Source organism: Diabrotica virgifera, chromosome 5, assembly GCF_917563875.1.
Source record: "Diabrotica virgifera virgifera chromosome 5, PGI_DIABVI_V3a".
Classification (NCBI taxonomy): Eukaryota; Metazoa; Arthropoda; class Insecta; order Coleoptera; family Chrysomelidae; genus Diabrotica; species Diabrotica virgifera.
This window is the reverse complement of record NC_065447.1, coordinates 137345152-137364658: the sequence shown is the minus strand read 5'-3', so window position 1 is coordinate 137364658 and position 19507 is coordinate 137345152.

Genomic DNA, 19507 nt, shown 5'->3' with positions numbered 1-19507 from the left:
CTGAATTGGCAATACCACACAAGCTAATTAGACTCATTAAAGCCACAATGGATGAAACTCAGGCATGTGTACGAATACAAAACCACCGGACAGACTTTTTCAAAATTTTGCAGGGACTAAAGCAGGGAGATGGGAACTTTGTTTAACCTGGCACTGGGGTATGCGGTTAGGCAAATGCAAACTGGACGAGGAAACCTACTGACCAACCGAACGGTTTAACTGGCCGCTTATGCAGATGATATTAATATTATGAGTAGAACATCAGCAGGAGCACAGGAAACGGCTAGGTCTGGAAATTAACACATAAAAAAACAAAAATAATGATACAAACGAGAAGAAATATAGTCCCACAAAACATTATACATTAATATGACATTGAAACGGTTGGAAAGTTTACATACCTGAGAGTAGAACTATATGCCGACGGATCAAAAGATGGAGAAATACTGAAGATAATAACGTAGGCAAACAGCTTATTTTGCCCTCTCCCATATATTTCGGTCCAAAAATGTCCACCGAAGTACAAAGATGAGAATCTATAAAACCTTAATTCGACCAATAACATGCTATGGCAGTGAAGCCTGGGTCCTGAAAGAAACATCCAAAAACAAACTCGACACATTCGAAAGGAAAGTACTGAGGAGAATACTAGGACCTGTGAGGGAAAACTGAATCTTCAGAAATCGAAACAACGAGCTTTATCAACTTTATAAGGAAACACCCCTGTCAGACTTCATTAGAATACAAAGATTGCAATGGGCCTGACATGTGATAAGAATGGGAGAGGATAGGCTAGCAAAAAGAGCAGTGAATGCTAGAATGCAGAAGAGCGCTGGGAAGACACAGTAAACAGCGACGCACAAGCCCTTTTAGGAGTCCGTGTATGGAGAAGAGCAGCCACAGACAAGCAAGGGTGGAGGCAAAAAATAAAAAAGGCCAAGGCTCAATTTGAGCTGTAGTGCCGTAGAATAAGAAGAACAATAGCACCACGCTGAGAATATTAATGAGTCTCTTATGCCTGGTTGCACCAATAGATCTTAAGCTCCAGCTTAGCTAAGCTCTGCTTATAGATAGGACCACCGGAAGTATCACCTAGGCTGCACCATAATTTTGGATTCTTACCTTGTTATCAAGTATATCTATTATTATATTATGATGTTCCTATTATATTTTATTGTAATTATATTACATTAATTCTTATGATATTCTCGGCTTAAGCCTAAGATCTGTTGGTGCAACCAGGCATTAGATACTTGGTACAGGTATACATATAACCACAACTTATTTAATGGTACGGTATCGTGGGCTTTATCAAGGTCGACAAAGGTTAAATGGATAATTTCTATTTCTAAGCGTTTCTCTATAAGGTGTTTACTAGTGAATACCGTCTACACAGGGGCGACCAGCTCTGAAACCGCTTTGATTTTCTGATTCTTTAACTTGTTTTCCAATTCGGTGTTGTGTTACTCGTCCATAAAGCCTTGCTACAAATTAATTCCGCTGTAGTTTTTGCAATCAGTCCTGAAATGGAAGATATAATGGCTAGCTTTCACTCTTTGGGTGGCGGCTCGTCTTCGTCTAGACACTTATTAAAGATATCTGCAAGGATCTCCATTAATTTACTCGGAGCTGCTTTAATTAGTTCGTTATTTATATTTCCCGGACCAGGGACTTTCCCATTCTTTAGCTGGATGATACTTTTTCGTACTTCTCCTGTAGTTATTATTGCTTCTTGCTGAACATTCCCTTCGTAGATTTCTTCTGAAGTGTCTTCTTAAAATTCGATTCGATCTTCCGTTAGGAGCTTATGATGATATTCTTTCCACTCTTGAGTGCCAATAAGACATAGTCCGCAGCGTCTTTATTCTATGTTCCATTATTATAATATAATATATATATACTATAATTATACTCTGTGTGGTTATACTAATAAATATAGTATATTATACTCTGTGTGGAAATTTTCAAAGGAAGCACAATTTCATGGCTGCATAAATTATGGGACGGGTACGGATATATATACGGGAAAATAAAATTTTCAGGAAAGCCGTATTTAATATCAAAATAGCCATGATGCTTGGCAAAGTCAGCCATGGAGATCACAAGCAAAAAAGTTGTGGAATAAAAATAGTGAAAGTTCATGTCGATACTGAAGTTACCTATAATATTTACTTTACAAAAATGACGTATTTTCCAATAACAGAAAGAAGTTTAGTTCAAAAATATTAACGGAATAATTTTGAAGTCTCCTACTTTACAATTTATGTCTTAAATATTGTTATAAGTGATAATTTAATGTACGTAATATAGTAATATAATAATCTAGCAAAAACAAAATAGATTTAAACGATATGTTTTCAAAACCGGTATTTTGAAAAAATAATAATGCAGCAGAAATTTCTTTTTCCCGTCTACTTGGAAAAAATCTAGTATATACTTCTTTTTCTTCGTATCTTTCGTATTTTTATGGTTGTAATTTAGTTCATTTTTTCTTCTCATCTGTAGCAGAATAATTAAAACGTTTTGCTATCCAGTTCACTACTCAAAATTATTATGTTTTAAATTGTACATTCAACAAAAATAAATTGGAACATTTACTATATAATTCTCATTACTTTGTATATATGTTTTTCAATTTTAAGAAACAGAAGATTGCACTTTCAACAATTCGAAATTCTCTAACTTGCGTGTGATGATGTTTCTAAAAAGTATACTAAAACAATATGGATACAAAATTGATATTTAGCCCTATCATCACACAGTATATAAAATATTACTAATAAGTTGGAAATATACAAGGTCATACAGCGTGTTCAGAGCATAAGTACAAACCTAACTTTTTATAATTTAAAAATTATAAAATATTCACAAAATTTACGAATTAGGTATTGAAAGCACTAATTTTAATCTTATTCCTAATAGTGCACTTCTATCATACATTTAATTTATAATCATTTGGAATTAGGCTAAATCTGAGATTAGCTATTAAAATATATTTTCTTTGTATATCCTAATCTAACTTTTATCTAAAAGGTAAAAGTCTAATGATGATTTACCAGCGAAGCAAAAATTGGCAATTTACTTAAATATTTACACTATTCTGAAAAAAAAACTAATACATCACAGATATGCAAATATTGAAATAATGAGCAATGGGATGGTCTCACTGAATGGCCTAACAAGGAACTAAATCGAACATGAGTTTATGGATGCTATGCTTCTCCAGTTTAATGGATATTCGCGCCTACCTACATACATTGATTCAGACCATTACCTACTTGGCATAAAAGCATACAAATGAGTCTAATAATTGGCGGGATATGTGTAGGAACAATTATCAAGAAAAAATAAGTAACATCATAGGACCAGAAAGACCTCCGCAACGTAACGACTGATTAGATGATGCATGTGAGGACATTGCCACAAAAAGGAAACATGTGTATAAACTTATGCAGAAAAGAAAAACCTAAGAAAAAGAACAAACAACATCGACAAAGTGTAGAGTTAGGACTCAAGTCGTTAAAAAAGTAAAACCGAACAGGAAAATTCTATAAAAGCCTAAATAATCGAAGATAGTCGAATCAAATAAAATTAATACCTAAATCAAAATTAAATTCCGTACAGGTTGGAACTTTTATATCAAAGTTTAGATGAAAACAAAAGATATTTTTAAGAAAGTATACAATTTATGTAAAGGGATCATTGTTTAAATAATGAAAAATGGGTAATTTTTGCATATAATTTACTTTTTTTAACTGCTGCAGTAATTCATAGTCTTATGAAGGTTTTTATGATTTTTTCTGTAAAGTTGAAGGAAAAAGCTTTCATCTAAGACTTGCTCAATTAAATTTGAACCTTAACTTATTTAAATAATTATAAACAATGCTTGAAAAACAAATTTAAAAAAATATATTACTTGCATTATAAAGCACTATAAAATCAGAACTAGCGTTATGTTACTAACATAAAGCAAAAATATTGGTTCAAAAATATTCAATAATCTAGGAGGAGATATTTAATTTGTTTATTATTTTTATTAGATCCCATTTTTTTGTTTTTATGTATATTTTCGATAAATGCATTAAGAAATCAAAGTTTCAATTAAATTCTCCTCCAAAATGGCGTTTGAAAATTTTTAAAATTTGTTTATATGTAACTTGTTTTTTTTTAACGTCGCGTGGTTTAAAATAAATTGTCTGATGTCAGAGACCAATTTAACATTCCCGGTGAATCAATAAGATTGATGAGAATTGCAATGAGTACAGATCTCTGCAAATAATACACACAGGACCAACGTTTAAAATACATAGCTAACTACTCCTTTTTAATATAGTCTTCCAGTTACAACAGAACTAATTAAAAAAATCATTGCAAATTATGGCCTTCGCAGACAATTTGAACTTAATTGCCCGTACGCCACATAATTATTTTTCAATTGCCCAAAAAATATGGCGCTGTAAATAAATAAGTAAAATGAAAAGTACATTAATACGAAACAAGAGAGCTAAAATATTCTTTTCACCGGCAATAAATCTAGCTTTTTAAGGCGGTAGATAAATTCACGAATTTGAATTGCCTTGTGATTAATGACATCTCACAGAAGAAATCGAATGGAAAATAGTTCTAGCAAACAGGCGCTTCTCTGGGCTGAGTAAAAAACACAAATTTTTGGTTTAACCAGTACTAATATACAGAACCGAAGGATCCTCAGAACAATATTTTTCAGCATCTGTGAAAATAGTGTATGAAGAAGTATTCTCCCGGTTTGACTCTAGAGTTGAATAATTTTGGCTTTTAGAAAAATCGTTGTTTGACGATGTTTCTGACTTGACAATGGCAAGTGTGCCCTTACTATATGATATATATATATATATATATATATATATATATATATATATATATATATATATATATATATATATATATATATATACACACCCCAGTATGTTTAACTCCTCCTTTCGGAAAGCAGCTATAAGTCGTCTCCCAGAAGGAGTGAGTATATGTAATTTTTGATTTGAGTATATCGCTTGAAACATCTTTATGATATGCAGTGTGGAAAAATATAAATCATTTTTTTTGTTATTTTTTTAATCTACTATTTTTCCCTCTCCCTTACATTGTGCAATGTTTGAATCTTCCACGTGTATAATTACATTATTCATTTCTAACAGGTTTCGGTCTTCCTGAGTATATTTTTGTTACAAAATGCATTTAATAGATTAACCAACCTGTGTTGCCAGATTTAGAAGTTTGTCTCGCCATGGCAAAATTTTAAAAGAACTGTGAAGTCATGAAATCACCTGTTTGTTCATAGTGATGCGTTTGTTTAAGTTTTATTTTTGATGTTATCCCTTTGCTTTAATTTGGTTTTGTTTTGTGGTTTTTAACATTTAAATGAAATGAATACTTGTGGTGAATCTGATAATAATTATTATAAATATATTATTATCTCTGTTTTTAAAATGTTATAGGTATATTTTGTTTTAGTTTAATTGCGTTATGTACCTACTTTCGTTAATGAAAAAGTCGATTTCTAAAATAATATTAATGTCAGTAAGGTGTAAATTTTGTTTATTCTTTTGTTATTTAACTCGGGTTCCGTAAATTTGAATCAACATAACAAAGATATTTTAGTAAATTATGTTTTACTTCAGCATTTGCCCTAAAACGAGTTTGGAATCTTAAAGTTATTGATAAAACATTAATTCTTCAACTAGAAAAATCCATACTTATAAAGAATGTAGGCATCTATTCTATTTATAAATATGTGTATTATAATCAGATCCTGGAAGCTCGTAAGATTCTATTAGAAAACATCATCAGTTTTTTATTCATAAGTTCTCTTTATTCTTGTGGTATGTATTTGTCATACCCCTATTGGGCTGGTCCCCCCACTTTGCACAAATTAAAAAACAACTGCGATAAATTACGAGCTATATATGAGAGTTTTGTACTTGTTTTGGGATTCTATCCTCATCCATTCTTTGTACGTGACCAAACCATCTTAGTTATATTTAGTTGATTTCCTCATTTATTGTATGTGTGACCTTCATTATTTCTCGTATCCGTTCATTGGTGACATGTTCTCTTCTTGATCTTCCAGAAATCCATTTCGGTGACCTCTAACATTTGTTTTGATTTTTCCTTCATATGCCATACTGTGCAGCTGTACGTTATAATGCTTTATACTACGGCATTATAGATCTATTTCTTGTTTTGATTGTTTATCTGCTTGTCCCAGAGTACTGAGTTTAAAAGCGTAATTGCTTTCCTGCCCTGAATATTCCGTTTTTAATGGCTCCGTCCAGTGTTCGTGATTTTCGTGGTTTTAGCTCCAGGTATTTATAATCGTTACATTTACTAATTGTTTCTCCTCCGTCTAGTAGCAAGTCCTGCTGCGTTCCATCGATATTCATATATTTGTCTCTTTGATCTCTAGTCACCATTTCCTATATTCCTCTATTAGCTTTCTTGTCATGTAACAGATATCATCGTAGTCTTGTCATCGTTGTCTTAACCCCCCAAACAACCCTTTAATTGATTCAACAAAGAGAAAAACGTTGGGAAAATTAAAATATTTATCGTACCGCAGATATAATTCGTATAGCATATAAAGTATAAGATTAAACTCTTAAAATTCGCGCATTTTGATTATTGAGCTACAATCCCCTCAAGAAAACCTACTTATCTTCCAGCCTTAAGAGAGAATTGAACTTAAAATGAATAAAATTAATTATTAAACATCTAATAAATTCCTTACTTGAAAAAACTTTTAATAGAAGAACCTTTCGATTTTTTAGGAAAAAGTGAAAAATAAAACAGACGCCATTTTCACAAAAATTAAAATATTTAGTAATCCCTATGCGACTTTTTTATTTTTGGCATAAGTAATGACATCATAAATTTTGACCTGTTTATAGAGTTTTTTTTGACACACACAGAACGAAATTTATGTTTCTTTGTTAGCAAAGATTTTACTTGTCTTTTTTTTATTTTTGAAGGATACAAAATAACCGAGACAGAAACACTTGAAGCCTAAATTTTACTGCGAAAACCATGTAACCGGGGCCCTTTAATTAATCCTTTTAAAAAATGTATTTAAATTTAATAAAATTTTATAGCTAATAAAATTGCCTTTCAAATGGTTTTTGGATCAACCTGATATAATAAAAATTACCGGAGTTATGAAAAAAAAATAACATTTGCTTGGAAAAATGTTTGGAGCATAAATTTGGATGCTATCAACTTCTTCTGTAGCTCAGTTAATAGGTATTTCAAAGTACTTTGACAAGTGTTAAGTAAGTGTATGTTATAAAATGCACCGTTTTCTCGTTATTTAAGCTTGAACGCTTAGATTTGAGTAGGTACTCGCCGAAAAAAAAATATACATTAAATTAACTATTCGCTCCGTGCATGACTCCACAATTTGGCATTAAACATATACACATTTAAAATATTTGACGTTAATATGTAATATTTATTTGCCATTTTTGATTAAATTTGTTATACAGACATAGTCTAAGATCCGAATAGGAGGTAGAAATGTACCCATCTGCTTGCCGGATAAAACATTCTTTCTATTAAATTTCATACATACACAAAAACGATCAGCATGAGTTGTCTATCAAAATCGTGTCAGCAATCCCTAAGGGGGAGGGCGTAGTTTTTTGCACAAAAAAAGGGCGAAAATCAACATATTTATTATTGTTAAATGATAAGCATAAAGCAAAAAATATGTCGACAGCGTTACCTCAAGGAATGTCTAAAGAAAATATATACGCAGTTCCAGGTGGGTCGGTCAAGTAGTTCTTGAGTTGCAATGTCTACAGCCTTTGAAAAAAGCAGTTTTGAGGAAAAGGCGTTTAAAGTATTGTCAACTTTTATTTTCAATTTCTTTTTTGTCTGTCAAATCGTCAAATGATGTACACCGGAATATCTTTTTGAATCGCGGAGTAATTTACAAAAGAAAATGAGAACAGCTGCTGACCGTTGTTCTTACGTTCAAGCGTGCTAACGCGAACCTGCTGCAAAGCGAGCCGAAGATCGGGATATTCAACACTATCTTCCTACCTTCGACTCGGTTTGCAGTATCTTCGCGCCAGCGCGCTTGAGCTTAGTGAGAAACGGTCAACAGCTGTTCTCATTTTCTTTTGTAAATTACCCCGCGATTCAAAAACATTCCGGTTTGCATCACTATATGTTTTGACAGACAAAAAAAAATGAAAATAAAAGTTGACAATACTTTAAAAGCGTTTTTCTCAAAACTGCTATTTTCAAAGACTTTAGACATTGTAACTCAAAAACCCCTTGACCAACTCACCTGGAATTTTGTACATATTTTCGTTAGACATTCCTTTAGGTAACACTGTCGAGATATCGTAATACACTTTGTTTTATGCTTATATTTTGTTTAACAATAATGAATATGTTGATTTTCACCCTTTTTTCTGTAAAAAATTTCATTGTTTTGTTTCTGAGTGATACTAAAAAGTCAAAGATCATTAAAACTAAAAGAAACTTGACAGCGTTACCTCGAGAAGTCATAAGCTAATAAAATCTTTTTGAATTTTTTGTCTACCATGATCCAATGATAAATTCTGATGTCCACCGTTGGCTTATTTTTCAATATTTTTTCTTGAATTTTTTTTTAAATAGTTTTGGAAATATACTTAATATGCTTATTTAATTTAAAAATAAAATTATTCATACTTTCAAAAAAAATTCAAAAAAATGTGCTTGAAATGTTGATTTCAACCCCTACGGCCCCCCTTAAGGATAGCTATGACACGATTTTGATAGGCAACCCATGCTGGTCGTGTTTGTCTATGTATGAAATTTAATAAAAAAAATGTTTCATCCGGCAAGCAGATGGGTACATTTCGACCTCCTATTCGGATCCCGTACTATTAAGTGTGTTCGCGGAGACAGTCAAGGACTAGTCCACGACAAGTGGAGCATGCGCACTTTAAAATAATATAAATAATACCGTTGATAGATAAATATACACGATATATTTAATATTATTAATTATACAGACAATTAAAATATACGGGGCAGAAAACTTGGTACTGAAGGACAGACAAAGAAAAAGATTACAAGCTACAAAAATGAGATAGTTTAGAATAGTGGTGGGAGCAAGAAGATTAGACAAAGCAAGAAGATTAGACAAAAGAAGAAACGAAGATATAAGACATGAACTACAGGTAAAATCGTTCAACGAAAAAATTAAAGAAAAGACGTTAAATGGGCTGGACACATGATAAGAATGACTGGTTACATAGAAGTGAAAATGGCATGGGAGGCCAAAGCAGTGGATAAAAGCACGAGGGGTACACCAAGCAAAAGCTGAAACACTAATGTAAACGAAATACTGAAGAGGAACATCGTGGAAAGAAGCAAAATTTTTAGCAGCAGATAGGAAGAAGTGGCGGAAATTTGCAGAGAGCAGCATATAACCTATGGGTATAAGAGGCAATCGATTATGTATGTATGTATTAATTATTAAAATACAGGTATATTTACTAATAAACGATAATACATTACATAAATATAATTGGAATTAAAATGCCCATGCGTTTGTCGTGGACTAGAACTCACTATATTAATTTTAATTAATATAATAGTAAGAATAGCGAAATGTATGTTTTGATCTATATTATAGAATTATATGTACACACATCTAAATCAAATGTAAGATTAAACAAAATAAAACAAATATAAAAAATAACTACTAAATCCAAAAAAATTCTGAAAAACTAGAATGAGCACACAAATAAATATAGTTTAATAAACAATGGAAAAAATAACAAAACAAAAAAAAACAGAAACAAAAAACATCAAAGATAAAAAACACTGAAAAATTATACACGCATTTATTTATGAAACCACTATAATATAGGTAGTCATAAATAAACGGTGCTAATACTTCAAGATATTAGGCGATAAACGACGCGAGAGACCAACAGTCGAATATTCCTAAAATAGATTTAATTGCATGCAGTGTTGCCCGATTTGCGGAATACCTATGCTATGTAAAAATATAAAAATATATTCAGCGGAAGACCTACCATCGGAAATACCTACATTTCGTATACTGCAGTCAATATACGTAGAGCGGTGGCGCCGCCGCAACTCTCGGTCATGTCTCAAACTAAATTATACAAAATGTTAAAAAAACCATAATAAGTCGTCCCTCTAAAAAGTTGTAGAAAGGTGAAATATGATAAATTAAATCGATTTACATTGATTTCTTTCGCTCCTCCATATACTGTGGAGCTATGTCGGTCGGACGACCTAACATATGAAAAATGTCAATGAATGGAAGAGTGAAACATGGTGGGGTATATATATATATATATATTGATACATGTATCCATGTGACTTCCAAAGTAGATTCTCGTAATACGTTGTTACTTCATATATACCGTTATGACTTCCGATTTCGGAAGTCACAACGTTTTGCCTATATTTTTACGAATTTGGCTACTAGATGGTATCAGAAGGCTTATATTAAAAATTTCGCTGGAAGTCATATCGTATCTAACATACTCATAAGATCAGATTTTAGTTCGACGGTATATCACCAGCGCTAGTGTCGCTCCCGAGCTACTATACAGGTTATGTACACAACGCGTAGCGTCTTCCGTATACCACACCGCTCGGTGTGACTTCCGTTTTTTGGCAACCCTGTGTAACGGTTTCCAGACATTTATCTGTTGTAGATTCGCGGTTCTAATCGTACTTAGTGTTTTGTGTGCCTTTTGTTTTTAAACATGAATAATAGCAGATCTGCTTTACTTTTAAAGTTAGCCTTAAATGAAGGTAAAATAAGTGATTATATATCTCTATAATTATATGTTTTCTGTACTTATTTTAATCTATAATATTTACTTACCTATTTACTTATATAAATTCATTTTTCTCGTGTTTTTGTTTACTTCCTTTTTTACAATGAACTTCTAATTTAATCTACACTCACCGGCACGAAAAACGGGCACCCCAAAAAAATGGGTAATTTTTGATGTCTCGTATCTCCCAAACCTGTTGTCCGATTTAAGTAATTTTTTTAATATGTTATAGCCTTATTCTTTAACAATATAGCTATGATAATATTGTTGATAGACAGGTAAATTTTCATTGTATACCGAGTGTACCAATCAAACTGGGTTTTTTTCTCAATTTTCACAACACCCTGTGGAATATTCTAGCCTTTATAAAATATTTAAATTAAAGCCTAACTATAGCTCCAGGTTTTATTAACATTCTGTTTTTTATTCATTCGCTTACGTTGGATAATAAAAAAGTTAAGAACTTTAACAACTAGCCATGTTCTTTATCGATACAGGTGTTTCTAAATATAAGTGCGACAAACTTTAAGGGGTAATTTCTGCATGAAAAAATAATGATCGTTTGGCAAAAGAATTTTATATTTGCAAGCATTTGCGGACATAGCTTTATCAAGTAAACGATCATTATTTTTTCATGCAGAATTACCCCTTAAAGTTTGTCGCACTTATTTAGAAACACCATGTATTGATAAAGAACATGTTTAGTTGTTAAAGTCCCTAACTTTTTTATTATCCAACATAAGCGAATGAATAACAAACAGAACGTTAAGAAAACCTGGGGCTATAGTTGGGTTTTAATTTCAATATTGTATAAAGGCTAGAATATTCCACAGGGTGTTGTGAAAATTGAAAAAAAAAACAGTTTGAATGGTACGCCCAGTATACAATGATAATTTACCTATCTAGAAACAATATTATTACAGCGATATAGTTAAAGAATAAGGCTATAACATATTAAAGAAATACTTAAATCGGAGAATAGGTTTAGGAGATACGAGCCATCAAAAATGACCCATTTTTTGGGGTGCCCGTTTTTCGTGCCGGTGAATGTATCTATTAAATAATCTAAATTATTTTTAAAAATCTTATTAAAAGCTTAAATACAAGAAATGTAGGTAAATGTTCTCATTTAACGAAATTTCCGAAAATTGCGTATTTTTTTGACCCAAGTAGGCTGAAAAATCGATTTTATAGTTATTGTTATTTCGAAAGTAATAAAACGTGTAAAAATATACAAAAAAATTGAATGTACAATTACAATTGAATGGAATTAAATACACGAAAAAAGAGCGATAAAAAGTTTAAAGTAATAAATTCTAGTAATAATATGAAATACAGTAAATTCTCTCTTAAGGGGGTAGGCGCAAAATCTCGGTCCAATGCTATTTACATGCATTCATTTTTTACGAATTCTGAGAAAACTAATAAATACTTTTTAAAACTTACACCCAGAATGAAAGATTATTATTGCGGAGGACCGAAAGTCCCTTAGAATAAACAAAAAGTTTCTTGGTAATGAAATATTCGAAATTAAAAATCACACTAACTTTTCTCTTGTTTTTTTATCCCGTTATCTTATTAAAATAAACATTATATAAGTTTTCAGGGACTTTCGGCCCTCGGGAATAATGTAATATTCCATTCTGCGTTTAAATTTTTCAAAAATACTTATTAGTTTTCTCAGAATTCGAAAAAAATTAGTGCATTTAATTAGCATTTTACCAAGATTTTCCGCCTTATCCTTAACGGACACCTCCTCTATACGGACGGTATTTAAGACAAAACTCATTTGCCGATAATATTGAACCTGTACTCTTCAACGGACACTCCCTTAAAATGATGTGTAAATGAAAAAAAAAAATACATTTCATTTCATTTCATTTACATACAGGTATTTTTTCCAAATATTTTAGAATACAAAACTACATAATATATTTTATTATTTAAAATTAATACAGAGATGTCAACGAGTGATATTTGATACTGTTTAATTTATCAGCAGTAGGTAATAAAAAATATGTTTCTTAAGTTTGATGTTTCTACTACATTCTCAACTGTTTAGCAAAATGTGGGATCCGTAATTAAAATATAATATGTGTGTCGGTCATTAAAAGAAACGTTAACGTTGTTCTAATAATATTTAACATTGATATGTTGTGACTAAAAATTCTGCTTGAACGGAAATGTCTGCTTGAACATATCCAATAAAAATTTTATTTTCTTTTAAAAATGTTTGGGATTCAAGGGCGACTTGACTGTATGATAAAACAATAATTATACAAACAAAACTTGTAATTATCAAGATTTTTGCTGTAAACTCGTGGAGAAATACATCAAATTAAAAGAGCTCGGGAAATATGCACTTTAAAAAACCTTAAATTATGCAAAAAACAGTTGAATAATTGAAATATGCACTAAAATATTATGCTTCTATACATTTATAAAAAACGCAATGATTATTGGTGTATTGAAAGTAAGTATTTTATTTTATCTAGTCCAGGTTGTATCTTAGTCGATAGGAAAAATATTCTGATTCGTTTTTTACGATCTTACCGAAATGCATTCGAACCCGCTTATTGGAATAACCTTCGTGCCAATCAAAAGTATTCCTATAACCTGGATATTCTAATAACCGATCATTGGTCGCTAGTAGAAACGTTTCCGGACCGCAAATTTATATTCCTTAAACCGGGATATTCCTTTAAGAGGTATTCTAATAAGCGGGTTTGACTGCAGTATAGTTCATTAACGGTTTTTGCTCCAAATTTTAAAGAACGGATTGACGTGAAATTTAGCATACACATAGGTAACATGTCAAAGAAAAAAGTGAAAAGAAAACTTTGCCCTGGGGGCGAGTTTCTCCTCTTCTCGGAGGTGAAAAATATACGTTCAAAATAAGTTCGGAAATGGATAAACTGACTAATTCTAAGCAACTTTTGTTATATAGAATTTTTTCACTAAGTTAATACTTTTTGAGTTATTTGCGAGTCAATATGTCAATTTATCATCAAAAAAACACTTTTATACGGTTTTTTTTGCCAATAACTCAAAAAGTAAGTATGTTATCGGGAAAAACATTAAAAATATAGCTTATAAAGTAACAAAATTGATGTACGTATGAACTTTTTAGAATCAGTAGAAGCAAAGTTGTAGCTAATGTAAAACAGGAAACAGGTTCATATTCGTCAAATTTAAAAACGAATAATTTCACGTGAAATAACCAAAAAATGATAGCAACCAAAAAATGATGCACTGTTCTGAGACAACTTATTACAAATTTTTTAAAGTTTTAAAAAAATATTTTTTATGTTTTCTAAAAAAGTTTCTAGCATCAAAATTAAGCAAGATACGCTCAAAATAAAGTAGGTCCTATTTTTGTTAAAAAAATTCGAAAAAGCACCCCCTAATTGGAATCTCATATGAAATTAATACTTACCGCTTCACAAGTTACTTAACTTATGTAATATTTATATGATCTGTATATCTTATATGATCGGCTCAAAGGGCTAATTTTTGAAAAAAATTGGTTTTAAAGTAAAATTTTTTGCAGAAAAAAATGCTGTTTCAAAATGACATAAAGTGTATTAGTGATACTAAAAATTACGAATAGTAAAAAATGTAGGTTTTGCTTTTCTGAATATTTAGGATTATGTGTTTTTCTTTGAGACAAATATTGGTTAAGATATGGCTGTTCAATATTGGCTTACACAGTTGGTTAGTGCCTAGTTCAATCCCTTTCTATTACATCCCCTTAAAATAAGCATTTTGAACCGATGAAGCTTACAAATCATATTTATAAACAATACATACACGAGTAAATCAACTTCTGAAGTGGTGACTATTAATTTTCTTTCGGATGCTAATTAGGGGGTGAATTTTATAATTTTTTACAAAAAAAGGATCTTCATTTTGAGCGTAACTTCCTTAATTTAATGCTAAAACTGTTTTAACCTTTTTTTAAACACTACAAAAAAGTTGTAATGAGTGTTCCCCAAAAAGTGCTTTAGTTTTTGACAGTTCACGTTGAAATATTCAATTTGGAATTTGGCGTGTATGAACCTATTTTTCATTAGCTACAACTCTTCTTTTACTGGGTCTAGAGATCTCATTCATAAGCACACCATTTTTTTTACTTTTTTATGGGCTATATTTTTCCTAAAAATGGTTTTTTTCGATAAAATACTTACTTTTTGAGTTAATTGCCAAAAAACCGTTAAAAAATGTTTTTTTTTGTTGAAAAATGAAAATATTTACTCGCAAATAACTCGAAAAGTAACTAAGTGAAAAAATGCTATAGAACAAAAGTTGCCTAGAATTAGTCAGTTAATCCATTTCCGGACTTATTTTGAACGTATATTTTTTCATCCCGAGACGAGGTAAAAGTCACCCCCATGGCAAAAGCACACATCGGCACAATATCAATGTGCTTCTTTGACATGTTACCTATGTGTATGCCAAATTGCATGTCAATCTAAGCGGTTTTTTAAAATTTATGGGTTTTGCAATATTTTACCGTCAGCGAACGGACTAATAGTAGAGGATCCGATATAAGGCCGATCTGCATCGATCTATTTAATGGATAACTGTGCGTGAAGGAACAATGTATTTTAAACGGGATTTACTTTTTCGCACTGTTTTTGACACACTTTCATATAATCAAATATCCTTAACTTTCGCGTTGTCATGGTGATGACATAATGAGCAATAAATTACAAAAAAAATTGACAGTTTTGTGGTTTGAAAGAAATTAGAATGTTTAAATGTCAAAGTTCTAAAAATTGTAGAATAGGAATGAATTCCAGTGATAAAGAGTTACAGTTTTTTTATTTGTTTATCGTAGATAAAATATTGTATGAAACTGTGCGTGAAGTACTTTTTGCGAACTTACGCGATGTATAGCACTCGCTCCGTTGTCGCTCGTGCTCTAAACATCACGTGCATTCGTAAAAAGCATACTTCACGAACTGTTTCATAAATAACTATTTTCATATATTAAAAAAATATTTCGACTCGGGTAGATATTATTCCAGATTTTCAGATTTCAGCACAGTGTTAGATGGTTGGGGCATATATGGAGAGCAGGTAGCGTAACAACTATAAACTCAATTTTACAATGGAAACCCGGAGTTAGAAGGAGACGCGGAGGAACTAGAATAAATGGTTACAGGAAGTAAAGGAAAATTTATATAGGGCAGGAATTAGAGACTAGCAGAAAAAGACAGAGGATAGAAAGAAATGGAGAAGCACAGTCAATAGTATCGAGTAGCAGACTGGGACTAATCTGCTCTAAAAAGATGGATCTATTATTATGCATTATTATTGGTACATCAAAAATTAAAAGGACGGTGCCTGTAATAAAATCTAAAATTCAAAATTTAATCAAGAAAAATTATAAATATTAAAATTTCCTGTAAGTTAAAATTTATTTATTAAAATTTTTGATATAATTTTCATAAATAAATTACTTACTAATAACACTTTTTTAATTAATTCCAAAAAATCCATTTTGCAGCAATAATAAAATATTAGTATTTGTAAAATAAATATCAATCATATCATAAATAACACAGGTTTACAAAAAAAAACTAAATTTCGGACTATTTGACGAAACCATATGACAAGGGGGTTTTTGGGGTGGCTGATCACGAATCCGGGGTCCGCTCACCTCTTTCACGCCAGGTAAAGGTCATTTCAAGGTCAAATCAAGATAAATCGACAGTCGCTCTGAGAAAGTATATTAGGGCGTTTTGGTGTCGCTGATGACGAATCAGGAGTCCGCTGACCTCTATCACGTCTAGTTCAAGGTCAAATCAACATAAATCGACACAATCGCTCTGAAAATATAGGGGTTTTGGAGTCACTGATCATAAAAACTGCGATCCGTTGAGCTCTACCACGTAAGGTAAAGGTCATTTCAAGGCCAAATCAGGACAAGTCCACAAAACTGATTTGACCTTGAAATGACCTTTACCTGTCGCGGTTGAGCTCAACGGACCCCAGTTTTGTGATCAGCGACCCCAAAAACCCCCTAATATACTTTTTCAGAGCGATCGTGTCGATTTATCTTGATTTGACCTCGAAATGACCTTGAGCTAGACGGGATAGAGGTCAGCGGACACAAATTCGTCATCAGCGACCACAAAAACCCCTTAATATACTTTTTCAGAGCGACTGTCGGTTTATCTTGATTTGACCTTGAGATGACCATTACCTGACGTGATAGAGGTCAGCTGACCCCGGATTCGTGACCAGCGACCCCAAAAACCCCCTAATCATATGGTTTCGTCAAATATTCCGAAATGTATTTTTTTTGTAAACCTGTGTAATCAAAAGAATATCAATCTTTTAATTTAAATAGACAACTGTAAAACATAGAACTGCATTCACAACTGTATTCACAGTAAAAGTTTCAAAAGATCACACATTACGCTTAAAGTAAGAGGTAAATCAGCAGACGAGTCGTTGTGACTTCCAAAATATGACAACACCGCTGGAAGTGACAACGCACCTTGAACTACCCTATATATGGAAGCCATAACGTATGCTGTACGCTTCGGTATATACGTATATATATACAAAATTTATTGTGGTAAATCCTTTCCCCTCAATAGGTAGACCCATTTTATAAGCCCCCCTTTTACCAAATACACAATTCTTAAAAAATAATTCCTAGTAGAAAAGGTGGAGGTCGGACAGTCTCTTCTGTATACCGGAAGTCACAACTTAACGTGCATCTATATATATATATATATATATATATATATATATATATATATATATATAAGAAAAAGTTGTTAAAAAACATTAACATGTTCCGTGCTCATCCTGAACAAACGCCACATGGTTGGTACCGCGTACTTAAATGGTTCATTCAGTAACGCAGTACTACCGCCGATACTCTTGCGTCATCCACACCCTTGATGGAACCCTCGTGACGACACACTGTCGTTATGGGCACTGAACGAGTTAAATAACAAAGAGTACAGATTTTTTTATTTTTTTACGTTCTGTGTTTAGAGAAAATAAGACTCGGCGCAATTTTAACCACCGCTACCCCTATCAATTTTTTTTTGGTGGCTGCAGGTCTAGTTTTTATTATATTGTGTATTTTATCATAAACTTGATTTTAATTTTTTTCAGATTTATCCACAAGTTGCGTCATCTTCAAAACCTGAAAAACTGTTTTTTATGGGTCTTTCCCCACTTTATATATTTTTGGGATTTTCCCCACTTTATATAGGTACTTAGATCAGATTAAGAATTTTTTATCGGTTATATACAATTCAAAGTAACCGAGTCCTTTAGGGCATTCAAAAATTGGACAAAACACGTCCAAACCTTCTCAAAACTTTTTGAGTTGACCGAGAAACTGAACATGTACAGTAAATTGTAGTGTCCGAAAGCGGTCTGGTCGTTCCTTTGACTTAATAAAACATATTGTGAGTAAGTTTGAATTTTATTTATACAACCCATTAAAAAACAATATCAAAATTCCATGTAAATATCACGGGAAACAAGTAAACTTAAAACATTGTTTATATTTTTTGCCCCCTTATTTGTTTCACCTAGCGGACAATATGCGCACTAGACTTATTTTCCCCCAGTTCTATATCAAGTTTATTATTACTACATCTATGAAACGATCTATTTATTATTATTTATGATTATTTATGACATTCCCTAAGCACTTTTCATATGAGATCAGTATGTTTATTACATATTTGTTAATCTGATTATTTGTTATTTGGACGAATGGAATCATTAAGCATCGTTGTGATTAAAGAAATTTACGTTTATTGTGATATGTATTTTATTTTTACTTTTACTTTATCATTAAAAAAACTTCTATCCCAATCTAGATAATGCACATTATCGGTATATCAGACATAGATTCCGATATTTCTGTTAAACCATTTCCATAAATTTTTATCACGACAATCTTCTGCTCTAACTATTGAGATAATAGGGAACTTGCATAAAATTTTAAATTCGAAAAAAATGTTATAAATCACAACAGAACATAATTTAAAACATGTATCAAATATTAAAAAGTTTTGTTTCGCTTTCGTTTGGCCCCTAAAGATGATTAAAAATTCAAATTAAAACAGGTGGCCCTAAACGCGTCGTGACGTTATTCGTTTATATTATGTTTACATTCTTCCAAAAAAGACATTATAAACGTCAGTAGAAAATACAGTTATGTAACCTCATAAGTGTTTTTAATCTTTTGAACTATTTTAAATTGACTAAAGGTTCTCTAAACCAAGGCCAGAAAACAAAAAAAAATATATAGATTTTAAATTTGTACTTCTGTTATTATGAGGTTTTAAGGCGTGAAATTTTGGAAATCTTATTTTGAAAGGAAACTGAATATTATTATGCAATAAAAAAATGTGCAAGTTCCCTATTAGGTTTGGCATTCGTTTTGACACGGACACTAAGTTTTATAAATATTTTGATAATTGCTATTTCTGACATATTTGAGTGTTTTTATTACTTAAGACAATACACATTTGACATTTGACATATACTTAAGACAACACAAAAATGTTGCACATTTTTTTATTGCATAATAATATTCAGTTTCCTTTAAAAATAAGATTTCCAAAATTTCACGCCTTAAAACCTCATAATAACAGATGTACAAATTTAAAATC